This window comes from Hibiscus syriacus, unplaced genomic scaffold, assembly GCF_006381635.1.
Source record: "Hibiscus syriacus cultivar Baekdansim isolate YM2019G1 unplaced genomic scaffold, ASM638163v2 tig00002841_pilon, whole genome shotgun sequence".
In the NCBI taxonomy this organism is placed as follows: Eukaryota; Viridiplantae; Streptophyta; class Magnoliopsida; order Malvales; family Malvaceae; genus Hibiscus; species Hibiscus syriacus.
The window spans coordinates 434,738-453,930 of NW_024061948.1; the positions used below are offsets into that span (position 1 = coordinate 434,738).

General features: G+C 34.3%; 2 pseudogenes; both read left to right on the forward strand.

Moving 5' to 3' along the window:
- The first annotated feature begins 4,044 nt into the window (after window positions 1-4,044).
- Window positions 4,045-5,680, forward strand: LOC120158525 (annotated as a pseudogene).
- A 5,579-nt stretch (window positions 5,681-11,259) lies between these two features.
- Window positions 11,260-17,966, forward strand: LOC120159436 (annotated as a pseudogene).
- Window positions 17,967-19,193: the final 1,227 nt, after the last annotated feature.

Below are 19,193 nucleotides of genomic sequence, written 5' to 3' on the forward strand. Positions count from 1 at the left end.
TGTGCTTGTCGGGGAAGAAGTAGGAGAGTAATGTGCTGGAGTCTTTTTTGCTGACGCATATACGTCATCATTTACGACACCCTTATTATTTATTTTCTTTTTGATAAAAGCTACTTTATTCGTAGTAAATTAACCTGGCATAAAAGTTATGATTTGAGTCATCGAGTTTTGAAGAAAAAATTATGGGAGTTTGCTAATTGAATTAGAGACGTGTAAGAAGAATGTTGTTGTAACAAATTTCGGTTATAATAAGAATAATTTTCAATTGATCTAATAATACTTTAACATATATTACATAAACATTGAAATTGTTGAAGATTTGAAGGTCGGGTTTCTTATAAATTTGAGTTAAGGAATGATGGTTGCATATTGACTCAAATTCTAATTAATATTATTTTTTTAATTCTAATAGTTAAAATGACTTGATGAATTTTTAGGTAAGAGTTCATATGGAGTAAGTATTCGAACCTTTAAAAAAAATTGTTTATGGTATAGTCGGTCTGATTCTAATAATACTAATGATAAGGTATCTTTAGAGATTTATATTCGAACATTTAAAAAAATGTTGCTTGAACAAACTTAAAAAAAATAAAGTATGAAACAAATTTAGAAGGTGTCAAAATGTTCATGTAAATTTTTTTTTTTGAAATAAAGTTTAAAAATTATTAATCAATGGTAATAAAAGTATTTTTGAATATATATATATAGTAGTATAGGAGTCTATGTTATGTTGCACATGGGAGAGATGGATTTATCTTTTTCTCTTGTTTCCTAGGAATGATTCTCAAACGAGTGAACAAAATCTACCATAAAAGATTATAATTAATTAATTAACTAATAACAACATAATGTATAATAGTTAAAGTATATTAGAAGTCCTTTTATTACATCTAAAAGTTCATTTAGTCCATCTATTATGAAAAAAGAGTATTTTGATATTTTTACTATACTTAGAAGTTTTTATCAGTCCTTCCACTATAAAAAGGAACATTTAGTCCATGCACATTTGAAAAGTAAATATTTTGGTCTAAAATTTTAATGTTATAGGTATCGCTTAAACATTTTAGTCTAAACATCCTTTAACGATCTGTTAAATTTTAAAATTGAACAAATTGACCACTCTTGAAAAATGAGAGTAGTTTATTCAATGTGATTTGGAAAATGAGTAAATAAGGATGATTATGATGATATTGATATTTTATGTCAATACATACACGCCTAATTGTGATTGGATAGTTTTTTAAACAAATTTAAAATTTGTAATTTAATAATTTGGAAATTTCAATGAACTTTTTTCAATTCTCATTCTAAATCTACAAATTCTAAGAAATCAATATACACTTTTTTAATTAAACATTTTTATGTTTTGATTTGTAATTGTAATATCTTATTAGTGATGACAAAAAAGTTTGGAGTTAATAGTAATTAATTTTTACATACAGATTTCATAAGTGATTTTATGTGAGAATCTACAAAATATTTTGAAAGATTAATTTACTTGAGTTCAAAATTAAGAGAGTCATAATAGTACTTAAACCAAAAAATTTAAGTCAACTAATAATAACTTTAACGTTTTAGTCCAAAACGTCAACTTTTCATACGTACAAGGACTAAAATAAACTTTAGACATAAGCATGGACCTCTAATAGACTTTGACCCATAAGATGATAAGTGTACAAAATGGGTCAATTGAAATGGTGAATTCTTCTTTATCACACACATACAAAAAAAATTAATCATGAAATTTAATTTAGGTTTGTTTATGAGCTAGGTTAGATTAAACTATAATTGATTCTATAAAATGATATTTTTAATAAAAAATATCAGCTTTGATTCTATAGTATAATAATATGATGTTTTATATTTATTTCGAATATGATTTGAATCGATAATTATTTTATTATATTATATATATATATAGTGTGACATGTTAAAGCTATTTTAATAGTAATATTTATATATTTTTATAGTTATAAATATTTCATTATAATTTTTAACTGAATTTAGGTAGGACTAAACCTATTAAATGGATAAATCATTCATACCATGGACAAGTATAATTAGAGTTTATATTGGTTTCATAATTAAGAGAATATGCTTCAACCGTCACAAATCAATGAATTCTGAGTTTATGATTGAAGTCGTATCAATTGTTGGCCAAACAATAAAAAATCAATAAATATTAATATTTTATTTTATTTTATTTTTCCTACATATGGATCTATTTTATTAAATTTGTTCACAAAACCTCCGATAAATTAATGAATAAATTCTCTCTCTATTTATTATAAAATTATTGATTAGGTCGGTGAATAAGTTATTCAAATTAACCTAATTAGGGACAGCATATAATCGAGCTGAGTCTGAATAGTGACAAGTTCGAGCTCGATTCAATATTCAAAGTTCGATACTTGATTAGAGCTTAACCGAACAAAGAAAAATAAACTTGAGCTCATGTCGAGATATAATCAGGCTTCTTGATTATGAGTTCGATTATCATTTTTTTCTTAAACTCAATTACTCGAGCATAATTAAACCGAATTGATTTTTAATTGAGCTCGAATTTAAATTAAATGTTTTTACATGTAAAATAAGTTTTATTATAATTCAATGATAAAAAAAATAAATATATATCAACAGAAATTTTGATTAGACTCGTGAGTCGTTCAAACCGAATATTATAATGTTTAAATTTAACTTGATCGATAGTTCATATTTTGCTCGATTTTACAGAAATCAAATTCACTTTTTTTATTCGAACTCGAATTATTTACTAATACCAGTATCTCACTTATACTCCTAACCAGGATCAAATCCAAAAGTTTGTATGTAGGGTGAAAAATGAATCATTAACTTTTGGGGGAGTCAACGTGCAATTCTACCCTCTTTTTACAGGCACTATAAAGAAATTATAGCATCTTTAAGGACAAGACCACAAATACAAGGAAACTCACTAGGAAAAAGACTAAAAAAACTTGAATGATAATTAATATTATTATAAATGGTATAATATTTTTATATTTTTTGTATAATTTCATTTAAAGATCAAAATGATTCGATAAATCTTATTTTATAAATCTTATTTTACCTTGACGGTAATTTTTTTATAAATATATATTTTTACATAAAATATTTAATTTTGATGTTATCAAATTTAATTTTAATTAATATCTTGAAAATTTAAAAAGTTAAAAAGACGAACCGCGAAAAGAACTAAAAAGGACATAGCCCCGTCCACACACAACCGGTTAAGAATACGCGTACGCAAAAGTGGACCCAAACAACGAGAGGGCGGTCCAAAATCAATAAATGCCCTCAATATCGTTTAAAATTATTTTTTATTCAATTGGATTTATAATTTTATAATTTTTATTTTATTTTATTTTTTAAATAAAGTGTGAATTATAAAATAAAATTTAAATAACTTGAATTTTTAGTAATTAATATATTAATTTTTAAGTTCGAGTTGAATTCTTCATTTCTGCATGATATATATATTTACATAAGGGATTTACCCCTAAAAGTTTTAAATTATTATAAATTTGTCATTCTTAATATTATAAGTTAATCCTTAATATACAATTATGTGTTTTTCCTTAATATCACATGAAAAAAAATGAAGATATATATATATATATGATTATAGAAAATTGTTTGAATTAGAATAAATTAATATCATGATATTATAAATATTTACAATAAAATTTAAATATAAATTTAAATAACTCGACTTTATTCAACTCATACTTTATAATTCAATTTTTTTCGAAAAAATTAAATAAAATTTGAATTATAAAATAAAATTATAGATTCATTAATTAAAAAAATTTTGACTTGATGGATGGAGTATTACCACTGTATACCGTATACAATTAACCGGCAAGTGTCGATCAGCTTCTTCACGAAAAAGAATAAAAAAAATCCAAGCTGTTCTCCAAATTGTAAGAAGAAAAAATCCATTCACTTTAACACTTGAAAAGAAACACCCCAATACAACAATCCTCCCATTTCTCTTTCTTTTTTCAGTTCAATCAAAGGCAAGAGAATATGAATAATTGTATGGAGAAGAAGCAAGAGAATCCCATGGCGAGTATGATATTTCCCGACGATATTCCCCCCAGCCTTTGGTGGCGCTACTGGTGGTGGAAGCATCTTTGACATGGTGGGAACATCATGTGAAGCTGCTGCCGCTGGTGATAAGTGGGGATCATTAGGTTTCATGGATTTGCTCGGTATCCATCAAGATTTTGTCGCTCCTTCTTTATTCGATTCTTTCAATCAGTCTCCGATTCTCCCACCACCATCATCGGCTGAGCTAGCTGCAGTGTTTAACAACTACCACCGCGACGATTTTATTATTAAACGAGCTCGACAATAACACCAAGCACCTCCACCATGGAAGCCTCTTGTCCCCGGCGGCTTCCGCCGTGCCGGAATCTTCCGAGGTCTTGAACAACCCCAACACCAAACTCTTCCTCCATCTCTTCTTCTTCCAATGAACAACCCGCAAATGATGAGCAGAACAAAAATGGGGATGATGAAGACAAAACAAAGAAACCGTATGCTTTTCTTTCTCTCCTTTAAGCTATGGGTTAAATACTTATATATATACACTTCATCGATTGTTTTTAAGTAAACTTTAATGGGTTTAGGTTGAAACCTAAAAAGAAGAATCAAAAGAAGCAGAGGGAACCGAGATTTGCTTTCATGACCAAAAGTGAAATCGATCACTTAGATGATGGCTTAGATGGAGAAAGTATGGTCAAAAAGCTGTGAAGAACAGCCCTTATCCCAGGTGTATATATATTGAAATCTAACTAAAATCTATGAATCAGCTTTTGGTTTAATTATTATATTGTTTTTTGAATCTGTTCCCTGGTTTAATTGTGGTAATTTAATATATGATTGGAAAAAAAAACCAGGAGCTATTATCGTTGCACTACTGCAGGGTGTGGGGTAAAGAAGAGAGTTGAGAGATCGTCCGACGATCCACCACAGTCGTGACGACGTACGAAGGCCAGCATATGCATCCGTGTCCAATGATGCCTCGAGGAACCATCGGATTCGCCCTCGATTCCTCGAGTTTCGGTGTTCCGTCTTTCGTTATTCCCCAACCTCAGTATCTACACCGTCATCATCATCATCAGCAACAACAATTACATCCTATATATAACATCATCTCCTTCATTGAATATGACCACAATGAGCTCAAAGTTGACCCATAATCCCTCGTTCAACGGTTTCTTCCAAGAGAAACCTCATTTTCATAATCCGAACCCTTCAGCTCTAGCACTTAGAGACCATGGCCTTCTTCAAGATATTGTTTCCTACACCGATGAGGAGAGAGGCAAAGGAAGATGATCAGTAGAAAAAATGGGTTTTTTAATCAGTTATGTGTTTAGCATTGGTAATGTAGTTTTCTAACTCGCTTATTCATATGTTAATTAATCATCTCTGTAAAATAATCAGCTTCGTACTTCGGGTTTCTTGTGGTTATTCTTTGTATGTAGAGAAGTATTCAATCATGGAAATATTGGGTTTTTATTACTTTCTTTTCTTTTTCAATGTGTGCGGCCATGCATATTGATGGGAATATAGATTAGGGTTAGGGTTTTTCTTATGAGAAAAAGTAGATACATATTGTAATGGGGACAGATCAAATTGTGTAACTTACGGGGGGGGGGGGGGGGAAAGGGTGCATTTCTACAATAATGAATGTAGGAGATGATAGGCCTTTGTAAAATTGATGAAGATGATTCACAAATAATTTGTATTTCTATTTGATACATTCTTAGTATATAAATTCTATACGATCAATGAAATATAAATTTATATTATCAGTATTTTAAAATTGATAGCCAACATCGGATTACATACTATGCATGGAGGGGCAACCATTCCTCCCAATTAATTGGCCTTTCTGGATCTTCCTTTTGATTCTAATTATCAAAGAAGAGATGGAGGCTCAACAAATGATGGAATTGGAAGGGAATGGAAAAAGTGTTTAATCTCTGGATATTAAAAATAGATGGTTAGAGATTTTCGTATATAAAATTAATTTCGTCGAATCAGATAAAATCCCAAAATATTAAACTTCTTTTATACAAATATACTTGTATGTATGGCCATAGGTATAAAGATATTGTGTGTGTGTATATATATATATAAAGAACAATTCTATTTACAAGCATTCCTTTGGATATCATTTAAAAGAATATTTCATATGGCATATATTCTTGTTGGAAATAAGTTATGTTTGCACTAACATTTTCGATACACCTACATGTATAGGTGTAGTACATGAATGTGTAATGTATTGTATTATGTATAGATATAACTCAAGGAATTGCATTATATATAACATAGATTAGTTTTTTTTATGAAAATTTTATGATTTTTATTTAGAATTCACTCTTCCTTTATGAGTGCAGCGCGTCTTGCCACTACACCCAACATTACTGGTACATAACACGGTATTCTAATTGAAAAAGAATGGATATGAATGTTATTGTTAATATTAATTATTGCAAATAACGAGATGTCTCGAATCAAAAAATAATAAAAAAAAGCAGTTGTTATGTTATTTAATTTAATCCGATTGATATGTAAAAACATATGTAATATATACCAGATATTTTTATATAATACTTTAACTAATCTTTGCACCGTAGGTAATTTTAATTAAGCACGTTCAATCTCGCGATTTCCAAAAGAAGCTAGCTAAATTAAAACTCAATGGACATAACATATCAATTTTATTAAACCTACTTTTAACGAGTTTGGACCGACAAAAAAATAATCCTATCATTACTTGCCATACTAAGTTCATTAATTAATTTATTTAAATTTTGTGAATATAAAACTAAAAAGAAAAATCATGTAGGAATGAAGATAAGGTACGTGAGCGCTATAAAATTTCTCTTTTTTCTCTCTTTTCCAAAGGGTATTCTTAGTATCTTTTATTTAAGTTCTTCTAATGTGGGGATCCACCTTGACAGAGTTTTGCACACATGATACAGCAGCTGGCTTGAATAATGTGACGCTATTGTTTTCATTTTCTATACTTTATATATACATCTAGCGATTTTATGTTAGAAAATAAACTTATAAAATTTTAAAAGATAACTTATAAAATTTGAAAGGAGAATTTATAAAATTTGAAGGAAACAAAAATATATCATCAATAAAAAATAAACAAAAAAATTTAAAATATAAGAGAATTTGAAAATTTCAAGAGGGTGATTAATCCACCCGACCCTCTTAATTCATCCCTACGCCTACTCATTTTTAAAACCATTAATATCTTATAATCCGAGTGTCATAAACCATTTTCTATTTATATGGATTGCGCATGTTGATTTAAGTAAACTAAAAATACGAACCAATCAAATGATTTCAGTGATTAGAATGTGTAAGGTTCTTTCTAAAGATTATGAATTCGAACAACTATGTCTACAAGATATATGTGCATTTCAATAATTAAAAAAAGTTATGAACAATTACTAACTTATAATTACCCCATACTAGTAAAAGTAAACTAAACATGCACAATTATTCGGAACATTAACGCACTTCTTAGAATGGAAGATGAAAATTTTGTGAATGAAATGATCAAAATTCATAATCATTCTTTTACTTTGCAACTTAACCATTATATTAACATATTTTTCATATTCCATTCTAAGAAGAGCAATTCAAAGACTCCGGCAGCGTGCATGGACGACTAACTTTACTTAGACACCTCGTGAAGGAAAATTTTCAGTCGACACTCTTGTCAAACTTGCTGACCCTCTTTGCTTATCTTTGAAATGCATCTGTAATTAACCCGGTCACATTACAGCCTCCTCTGGATAGAGACATTTTCCGACCACCTTATTGTAAGCCTCTATCTGTTTAGACTTTTCTTTTTATGATTGAAAAAACATATTTTTCATGTTTATTCTTTTATCCTAAGTTTTAAGATATATTAAAAAGATGTCTTTTTGAATTAAAATGATTAAAAAATAGATAGATTCAAAATTTTACATACAATACTAATAAATTCAACTGTTGGACCAACTACTGAGTTGAAAGAATGAATTGAAAGCAATAGATCTCTAACAAAATTCAAACATTCAAATTTTAATATTATTAATGGAGTAAATTGAATTGAAAGAATGAATCATTCCCTGTAATGTCTAACTCGAATTAATTCATTTATAAATTAGAATGATTATATAAAAATAAATTTAATAATTAAATTGATAACATTAATAATATAAATCATAAAAATACTATAGTTTTGTGGATCCACTTATATATGGTGTAAACATAGGTTGGTGACTGGTTTACTCAACGTCACAAGGAAGAAGGGATAGGATTCCTTTTTATATTTTTTCTCTTCTGCCTCGTGCTTATGAACACTTCCTTAATTGGTGGGCTCAATAGGGTTCGCTCAGACATTGTTGAAAAGTTTAAAAGATAGAAAGCTAAGTCTTGTTTGTTTCCTAAGAAAGAAAAAAAAGAAACTTTCTGATGTAACCACTATGATTTTTTTAAATGAAGATATTGTGATTCAAATATTAAAATTATAGAATATTACGATATTCAATCGATAGAACTAATTGAATAGTGTTAATCGAAACAAATTTATCTCATCAACCTTTAACGGTTCATCATTTTTGATTTGGACGAAGAGTCGTGGTTGATAATCGAAATTTTTGTGTCAAAGTTTGGTCATAAGGAATAAGAGGTTATCTTTAAATTGTTGAAGGTTTTGTCCCTTCATTAGTCTTAGTTGAGGAGTATTAATAGTGATCATTAATTGTAAGGTAATTATGACTATTCGTAATTAACAAGCTAAATAGATATGATAGCCATCTTAGATTTCATTATGATATGTCACGTGGACCTGTTAGAAATCTTGTCTACATATTGTAGATGATTCCGAAACCTATACCCGAAAGACAAAGTCTTTTTATCGACTCCAATAAACGAAGGGTTTATCCAAGAGTCTTAACTTACATAGAGCTGGTTTGTTTTCGAAAATTAATTTCCAGAGGTACAACAAATTGAATTTCGGATTCAAAGCTCTTATATTTGAGGTCAGACTCGAATGTCTCAATGTAAATTAAAATATTAACTGAGTTAATACTGTTATTGTTACAATAATCTTAAAGTTATAGATTTGAATATGCTTAAACATATCTGTTCAATTAAGAGACTAAGAATAAGTTCGATTATATATATATATATATATATATATATACACTTTTGGAATTAAATAAAGAAAAAGAAGAAGGTATATTAATTTCTGTAGAGGCATGTAGATGTGGCTGAGCATCCATTCTTGTCATCCAATTTTCAAAAGAAAAAATATATATATTTCAGAAGAATCAATCTGCGTTGTCTTTTTGAATTTTGAGCACTTAGATGCTGTCTTGAGTTGTAAGGGATCAACATTTCTAAAACAAATATGATAATTATGGATTTTCACAATTATAAATTCCATCATTCATGAATTTGTTCTTGTTATAATCCTAATTAAATTTCCTTTATATTTATATAAATCTAATATCTAAAATATTTAAGGTAAATTACGCGTTTAATACCTAAATTATCGATTTTGGTCTGTTTTAGTACCTAAACTTTCATTTTTTCCCCAAAACCGTGCCTAACGTACATTTAATTTTTGTTTCGTTTTAGTACCTCGCCATTAAAAACTTAATGGGTGCAAAGGCAATTTTTTTATGGGAAATTGCATCATTCATCACTCAACTATATTCTCACTCCTATTTTGCTCACTAAAGTTTAAATTTTTTAATTTAATTACTTAACATTCAAATTACTTCTAATTTAATCACTATAACTTTCAAAAAAATTTTATTTTTATTAATAAAAAAATTCATGTCACAAAAATTATTAATAAAACAATTTAGAGTGATTAAATAGGAGCAATTTGAAAGTTGAGTAGTTAAATTGAAAATTTTTAAACTTTAGTACCAAAATAGAAGTGAGAATAGTTGAATGATAAATGATGTAATTTACTCATAAAAAACAGTACCTTTGAGCTTTTAACTATGAGGTACTAAAAAAAAAAAACTAAACGTTAAGTATGATTAAAAAAAATGAAAGTTTAGGTATTAAAACGAATCAAAACTGATAATTTATATACTAAACACATAATTTACCAAAATATTAATTTTATAGATTTTGAGATATTAAAACATTTATATCACGTTTAAGTTATTTTAAATGTTGTATTTATGTTGGTGTTTGATACTTATTTAAAATTGTTGATTTTAGAGATTTTTTCTTTTTATAAGTTTAACTTTTTTATTATGTTTTTCTATGATTTTATTTCCTTTCCTTTTTCTGTTTCACTTTTAGATCTTTTTAATCTTTTTTTAATATATTTAAATTACTTTTTATTTTTTATTTTTCACTTTTAGATCTATGTAATCTTTTATATATTTAAAATTTTATATTATTTTATTTAATAATTATTCACCATTAATTCATCATGTATTTTTTATTGATTTAGTGTGATTATAAGATAGAATTTGTTCAGAATATTTATAATGTACACAACTACTTAAATTTGAACCATCTAAAAAAAAATATTATTTTAATTACTAAGATCACTTAATAAATTCAAACACATCACATATTCAAATGTGTTACATGGGCTATTTTGAATTTTCCTTAGACCTTAGCCACACTGCTGCTGGACATGATGAGGCTGAAAAACAAGAGTCTCTGTTAACTTTTCTGGGTTCAGTTGAAAGCCCAACACTAGTAATTCAAAAATGGCAGATTGTCCTTCGTTGTTCTTTATCAGGTATTTAAATAGCGGTGTGTTATCGGAATAACAATAACCATGTCGTTTAAAATTGTTATTGTATTATCATAATATCTGCAGTAACTACAATAGTATTTGTTATATATGCAATCGTGATAAACGGAATAAAACCGGAAACACCTTTGTAATCACAATTTAAATCTCTGCTCTGGATACTTCAAAATCTTCAATCTGCAGCAGAACATGATGTTAGGTATCATATCGTTACTCTTATGACGAAATACACAAACTTGACCCCTTCCATTGCTTGACTGCTTCTTCATTCAAAATTTCAACCACTCCTATATATACGTGTGTGTGTGTGACCCTTAAGTTGCAGTCTGTCAGTGGTAAAAGAGTAGAAAGATGACCAAGAGTTTGATTTTATGTCTATGTATGGTAATGCTTTCCATTGTTGTGGCTCGTGCCATGAACGAAACATGCGTCGACGACATTACCATAGTGTTGCAGATCGACTTGTATCGAAACAGCTGCCCCGAGGCCGCATCCATCTCTCCTTCGTCGAAAATGCGGTGTCCCAAGACCCTAGAATGGCGGCTTCGTTGCTTCGTCTCCATTTCCACGATTGCTTTGTTAATGCAAGTCACTCTTTAACTTGTCCTACTGATAATAGTATTTGTACGTGTGATTGATGTTGGGTGTTGTGACTTTGCAGGGTTGTGATGGTTCGGTGTTGTTGGATGATACCGAGGATTTCGTCGGTGAAAAAACCGCGCCGCCCAATTTGAATTCCCTGAGGGGATTCGGAGTTATCGACGCTATTAAAACGGAGCTGGAATCCGTTTGCCCTCAAACTGTTTCTTGTGCGGATATTCTTGCAACTGCTGCCAGAGACTCTGTTGTTATCGTGAGTTCATGCATATTGCATACACATAAGAAAAGTTTCTAGAAATCGGAAACATCTATATCGAACATATTCGTATTTAATTCGTATCCGTACCGAACATATTAAGTATTCAGTCAGGGGGATCAAGTTGGGAATGGAAATGGGTAGAAAAGACAGCTTAGGTGCTAGTAAAGAAGCAGCAGCAAACAACATTCCAGGCCCAAATTCAACAGTGCCAATACTTATCGCCAAGTTCCAAAAAGTTGGGCTCTCATTAAGTGACATGATTGTGCTTTCTGGTACTTGTGTTATATATATATATATATATATATATATATGAAATGTGTTAGTGTGTTTTTCTTACATGTCCCAAATGTTTTGAAGTGCATAAATGAGCATGAAACCATTGCCAATGACATTTGTTGCAGGTGCACACACGTAGGGGATGGCTCGATGTTCGACGTTTAGCGCGCGGCTTCAGGGCTCGAATGGTCCAGATATCAGCGTCGATTTCCTTCAAAACCTGCAGCAATTGTGCTCTCAAACTGATGCAGGGGGATCCGAGACAGATGATGCTGAGCTGTCAGATTGCGCGAGATACCATGAGTTGGCAGATCAGCGCAAAGGCGGGAATTGATTGTGACATGTTCCTCATTGGGGTCGTTTTGAGTATGTTTCAGTTTTGGCCATTTTGGCTACAAGTGTCAGAATCGCCATAAGACCCCAATGGAAAGCTCTTTTCGACGCGCACGCTCTCCACATATAGCTACGCTCCATGTGGCCTTTTTTTCAATCTCAAATTCTGCCGTTTTCCCCTCCGAATCACTAGATTTAGTTATTTTTTACTATTTATGGTAATATTTCGATTGTTAATTAGGAAGTCAATTTAAATCCGATTTAGGCCGGATTTTGGGAGATTGCTTATTTTATTTCGAATTCAATTTAGTGATTTTCGGGATTTTGCTATTTTTGGCAAAATTCGAATAAAGACGATTTTTTTGCTATAACAGTCCGGCTTGTGGACTGCTTTTTGGGATTGTTTTTTATTTTATAATATTTTATTAAACCCTAGAGACTTTTTTTCTCTGGTTTTTGGGCGAATTTTCTCTTGTGAATCGTCTGTCGGAGCTAGCCTACAGATAATCACTATTCTGTCTGGCGTCAGTTGGTGTCAGAGCTTCAACATCTTCTTGGGAAATTTCACCAGTTTCAATGGCTGGAGGTCGTGGTCGTGGTCGTCGTGAGTAGGTTCCGAATGAGGAAGCCCAACGTCGTGATTGCAGCGTTCGGGATGTGATGATTGCGGATTTGCAGAGGCAAGTCGCAGAATTAACCCAGCGCCTGGCGGCGTAGGATTTCGAGGATCGTGAGGCCTCTGATCACGATACCAATTCCACTTTCGAAAACCCATATCACAATCGCGCAGGATTCCGGGGCGCAGGATTCCGGGAGCACCGTGGTCGGGAGGAGCGTCATGGAGACCTCGGTTTTCGGGTCGATCTCCCTGAGTTTTCTGGTACGTTACAGGCCGAGGGATTCGTGGATTGGATTAATGAAGTGGAGCGTATTTTGAATATAAGGAAGTCCCCGATCGTGTGAAAGTGAAACTGATCGCCATCAAACTCAAGGGCAGAGCATCTGCGTGGTGGGAACAGTTACGACATTCACGAGAAAGACAGGGCAAAGCCAAGATCACTGATTGGGAGAAGATGAAAAAGAAGATGAAGGGCCACTTCCTTCCCTTCGGCTACACGCAAACCTTATTTCAGCGACTTCATGCGTTGAGGCAGGGCGCGCGATCAGTCGATGATTACACGGAGGAGTTTTACCAATTGGTCGCCCGGAACGATTTATCTGAGATGGAGGAGCAGATGGTGGCGCGATATTTGGGGGGTTTACGCCAGCCCTTGCAAGATGTCCTCAGCCTTCATTCATTGTGGAGTGTTTCGGAAGCATACCAGCGTGCACTTGCTGTTGAAAAACAGGAAAACAGGAGACCAGTGATCAGGAGCGATCACAACAGTCGACCAGTTCACCCTCAAGAGTCCCGTCCTGCTCAGCAGCCACCGCAGGGTAATTCTAACCCTACTATTAGATGTTTTCGTTGTGGTGAACAAGGGCATAGGGCGATTGATTGCAGGAAGCCTGCTAGTCAAAAGGGCAAAAATTTGTTGATTGAGGAAAACGTGGAAGACGAGACTGAGGAGATAGGCGAACCCGTGTATGACGATGATGAGACTGATGATGTGCTGTATGGAGATGGTCATGAGACTCTGGTCGTTCGCAAGAGTCTACTTACCCCCAAGGGCGATTCAGGGGACGATTGGTTGAGAACCAATATTTTCCACACGACTTACACAGTTGCAGATAAAGTCTGCAAAATGATCATTGACAGCGGCAGTTGTGAGAATGTAGTGTCCGAGGAGGTTGTCCAGAAATTGCAGTTGAAGACGGGACCGTCATCCTAAGCCATACAAGTTGTCATGGCTAAATAAGACAGTGAGGTAACAGTTGATAGGCGATGCCTCGTGTCTTTTCAATTGGTAGAAAATATTTTGATAATGCCTGGTGTGATTGTGTCTATGGATGCGTGTTATATTGTTGGGTCGACCTTGGCAGTATGATCGTAGTGTCATTCATGGACGGAAGAATATTTCCCTTAGCATCAAGGGAAAAAAGATTTGTTGGCACCCCGGCGGGAAGGACTTACTCCTACCCCAGTAACCCATAATACTAATCTGCTTTCTATGTCCAGGTTTTTAGATGAGATTGAGCATGGCGGCGTGGTCTATGCCTTGCTACCTTGCGAGAACAATGCAGTAGATGTGGATACAGATTTACCAGTAGAGATGCAGCGGCTGCTAGCAGAATTCTCTAACTTGATGCCAGAGGATCTTCCTCCTGGACTACCACTATGAGGGATATTCAGCATCAAATTGACCTTGTTCTTGGGTCAAGTTTGCCAAATCGACCAGCATATCGCCTCAGTCCCAAGGAGGCCGAAGAGTTGCAGCGACAGTGGAAGAGTTGTTGGAGAGAGGCTATATCCAGAGAGTATGAGCCCATGTGCAGTCCCTGCTCTGTTAGTGCCAAAGAAAGATGGTTCTTGGCGTATGTGTTGACAACCGAGCGATCAACAGAATTACAGTGAAGTACCGGTTTCCAATTCCCCGTCTAGATGATGTTGGATCAGCTATCTGGTTCTAAGATCTTCTCAAAAATTGACCTTAAGAGCGGTTACCACCAAATCAGAATAAGGCCTGGAGATGAGTGGAAGACGGCGTTTAAAATGCCACAAGGGTTGTATGAGTGGATGGTCATGCCTTTTGGGTTATCCAATGCGCCCAGTACATTCATGAGATTTGCATCAGGTCTTGCGGCCTTTTATGGGAAATTTGTTGTAGTTTACTTCGATGATATCCTCGTTTATAGTCCGACATGGACTTCACACTTCGATCACCTCCGTGCTATTTTTGAGATGCTGAAAACGGAGTGCTTGTTTGTCAATCAAAGAAGTGTCTTTCTTCACTACTTCTGTGACTTTTCTTGGTTTTGTTGTGTCTACTGATGGTGTTCATGCAGATCAGTCAAAGATAGATGCAGTCTTGGAGTGGCCCAGACCAAGAACCTACATGACATCCGAAGTTTCCATGGCTTGGCGTCTTTTTACCGTCGATTCATTAGAAATTCAGTACTCTGATCGCCCCTATCACAGAGTGCCTCAAGGGGCGTGATTTCCAGTGGTCTGAGGAGGCAGAGGCCAGTTTTCAACTGGTCAAGCAGAAGATGACCGAGGCTCCAGTTTTGGCACTTCCAGATTTTGACAAAGTGTTCGAGGTAAATTGTGATGCATCTGGCGTTGGCATTGGTGGTGTTCTGAGTCAGGCAGGTCGTCCGGTTGCTTTTTTCAGTGAGATATCGGGATCAAAGAAAAATTATTCACTTATGATCTGGAGTTCTATGCCATAGTTCAGTCCCTGAAGCATTGGCGTCACAACCTAGTACAGAAGGAGTTTATTCTGTTTACCGATCATGAGGCCTTGAAGTACATCAATGGCCAACACAAGCTGAGTAGACGTCATGCCAAGTGGGTAGCATACTTGCAAGAATTCACTTTTACGCTGAGGCACCAAGCAGGGAGTTTGAACCGCGTCGCAGATGCCCTGAGCCGTCGTACCTTACTTCTCACCACCATGAGTACTAAAGTTGCAGGATTTGAGACGTTCACAGATATGTATGCAGCTGGTCCTTCATTTGGAAGGATATTTCAGGAGGTAACTGAGGGTCACCGTCATGATTTTGTTTTGCATAATGGGTATCTGTTTCGTGGATTACAATTGTGCATTCCAGATTGTTCATTGAGGCAGCAAATTATAAGTGAACTCCATAATAGGGACACTTTGGCCGATAAGACATTGGCCCTTATCTCTTCTGAATTTTATTGGCCCAAGTTGACTAGTGATGTGGCCCATTATGTGGACCGTTGTTATGTGTGCCAGCGGTCTAAGGGAGTTCTCACCAATGCGGGATTGTACACTCCCTTACCTATTCCTGAAGCTCCTTGGTTCGATGTCAGCATGGATTTTGTACTAGGCTTACCCTGCACCCAAAGGGCCTCTGATTCTATCTTTGTTGTGGTTGACAGGTTTTCCAAGATGGCTCATTTTTTAGCTTGCAGAAAGATTATGGATGATGACCGGATTGTCCATCTCTATTTCAAGGAGATTGTGCGTTTACATGGTGTTCCTCGATCCATCACTTCAGATCGTGATACTAAGTTCATCAGTCATTTCTGGAAGAGCCTGTGGGGGAAACTGGGAACGCAGTTGAATTTCAGTAGCGCCTACCACCCCCAGACGGATGGCCAGACTGAGGTGGTGAATCGAAGTTTGGGAAACCTTTTAAGGTGTTTGGCAGGAACGAAGCCGAAGCAGTGGGATTTGGCATTGCCTCAGGCAGAATTTGCCTACAACAGATCAAAAAACAGAACCACAGGTTTAAGCCCATTTGAGATTGTCTATGGTCAAAACCCATCCGGGGTGTTGGACTTAGCCCCTATTCCACGTATAGGACGTTTCAGTCCTAAAGCAGATGAGATGGCAAAGTATCTTCGGGGTATCCATGAGCAGGTGAAACAGACCATTCATGAGAGCAATACCAAGTACAAGACTCGGGTCGACAATCATCGTCGTCAGGTACTTTTTGATGTTGGTGATTTTGTTTGGGCTGTATTAACTCGTGATCGTTTTCCTGTTGGTGAGTATAATAAGCTTAAGGATCGGAAGATTGGACCTTGTGAGGTCGTGCAGAAGATCAATGATAATGCTACAGGTTGCGACTTCCCAGTCACTTGAAGACTTCTGATGTCTTTAATGTGAAGCACCTGAGTCATTGTTTTGTGGATCCTGATGACACTACTCTGAACTCGAGGACGAGTTCTTTCCAACCCGGGGTGACTGATGCAGGGGGATCCGAGACAGATGATGTTGAGCTGTCAGATTGCACGTTGATGGCGCTGAGATACCATGAGTTGGCAGATCAGCGCAAAGGCGGGAATTGATTGTGACATGTTCCTCATTGGGGTCGTTTTGAGTATGTTTCAGTCTTTTGGCCATAACTTTGGCTACAGGTGTCAGAATCGCGCATAAGACCCCAATCCGAAAAGCTCTTTTCGACGCGCACGCTCTCCACATATAGCTACGCTCCATGTGGCCTTTTTTTCAACCTCAAATTCTGCCGTTTTCTCCTCCGAATCACTAGATTTAGTTTTTGGGAGGTTGCTTATTTTATTTCGAATTTCAATTTATAGTGATTTTCGGGATTTTGCTATTTTTGGCAAAATTCGAATAAAGACGATTTTTTTGCTATAACAGTCCGGCTTGTGGACTGCTTTTTAAGATTGTTTTTTATTTTATAATATTTTATTAAACCCTAGAGACTTTTTTTCTCTGGTTTTTGGGCGAATTTTCTCTTGTGAATCGTCTGTCGGAGCTAGCCTACAGGATAATCACTATTCTGTCTAACGTCACAAACGGACGGGAACTCGAGGCTTGCGCAGCTCGATCTGGTCAGCCCCGCGACTTTCGACAACCACTATTATGATAATCTTCTTTCTGGGGAGGGATTGCTGCCGTCCGACCAGTCGCTTGTCACGGACGATTATCAAACTCGACAACTAGTACTCTCCTATGCCGAGGACCATTTGGTCTTCTTCGAGGACTTCAAGGGTTCGATGCTGAAAATGGGAAGCTTAGGGGTACTGATGGCCAGATTCGGAAGAATTGCCGTGTTATTAATTAACTTCTTCGTCTTCCGTCTTGATTCGACTTAACTCGCCCACAAAATTAAGAATTACTGACGTAGTTATCAATCAAGTGCATCTTTAGCAGCTGTAGTAAGCAGTAACATAATATATTATAAAGTTAAAATCAATTAAATTAAATTTCAAACTATCGGGTTTTATGACTAAATTAATCAAACCAGCCCATTACTAATCAAAAGAAAAAGTATTTGATGAAATCTAACGGTAATGGTAACAGATAAGCTCTAATTAATTATCACTTGGTTTAATTAATCAATCGTCCCTTGTTTAATTACTAACTACACCCTCACATTATCATCAATTATCTCCACTAATTACACGTTAGAATCTAGACCTCTCACTATTAACAAAGTTTATAAAAAAATATTTAATAATAAGTGATTCTTTTATTTTTAGCATTAAATTTGAATTCGAGTTCATATCAACCTCACGTTCAATTTCTATTGTGTTCAAATTTCTTCAAATATGAATTTCTAAGTTTAAATTAGATTTTCTTTTTTATATTCAACTATTTTAAACTTTAAGATTAATTAGAGCTCATTCACACACTAAACTTCAATAAACATCCATTTCTGTCTAGCTCATATACTTCGATGGTTTTTAAAAGGTCATATTCTCAGTTATGTTCCGAAACGTGACATATATATCTTGGACACAAATATTATCATATTCTAGACATCACATTTTGAAAGTCATTCACGATACTTGCATATAAATTGAATTCCCAAGTTAATATTATCATGAAAGAGGCAAAACTTTTGGGATAATGTAGTGGACAAATATTTTTTTTTAATATTATCATATTACTTGACATCACATTTTAAAGTCATTCATGAAGTCTTCTAAAAGATGTACGGAAGATATAGCATCTTTCTGCATTAAATCATGTGCTTGTCTTCTTTGTCTTCCTAAACTTCATCAATAGCGACCGTTCTTCCGTCAACTCAAGAACACCAACAACCTAAGCTTCATCAATGGTGTCTGCTCTTCAGCTATCTCCAACATGCTCCTTCGTCAGCTCAAAGACGCCAACAAACAGTATCACCATTTCCGCATTCAGACCCATGTATGGAGGTTGTAAAGACGTCGGATCTTTCATGCATCTTCATGAAGACACAGTGTGATCCATATGTCTTTTCCGATTTACTATACATAACACCCTATTTGAGCAAATAAACTACGGTTGTGCTTATTGTGGGGAGGGG